We start from the raw sequence: 439 nt of genomic DNA, 5'->3' as shown, positions 1-439 counted from the left end.
AAAAAAAAAAAAAAAAAAAGACTGGGTCTTCAGTTAAAAGCAATCCAAAGATACCCTGCACATTCAGATACTGCACTAGAATGCAATCATCACTAGGTAATCATCAGTACAGATGATGGCTGGGCCTCCAGGTTAACCAACAGTGATCTAGGTTTCCCTGAGACCAAGGTTAGCTGTGCTAGCTGGTTTCCAAACAAGGTAAAACAAATACCACACTAGGAACACATGGTATCTCAAAGAATGAAACAATGTCAAAACTCTCCCCTCTGATTACAAATGCCATTTTTTACAATGGTACTACACTGTAAAGAAATGTTCTACTAAGTTTGTTAGATGAACTACATGTGCTCTGTTTCAAATCACATGCTAATAAAAGTGATCTAGGCCAGGCGCAGAGGCTCACGCCTGTAATCCCAGCACTTTGGGAGCCCAAGGCAGA

The sequence above is a fragment of the Cebus imitator genome, unplaced genomic scaffold (genome assembly GCF_001604975.1).
Source record: "Cebus imitator isolate Cc_AM_T3 unplaced genomic scaffold, Cebus_imitator-1.0 Scaffold42, whole genome shotgun sequence".
NCBI lineage: Eukaryota > Metazoa > Chordata > Mammalia > Primates > Cebidae > Cebus > Cebus imitator.
The sequence above is the reverse complement of the archived record's forward strand: the minus strand, read 5'-3'. Positions refer to the sequence as shown.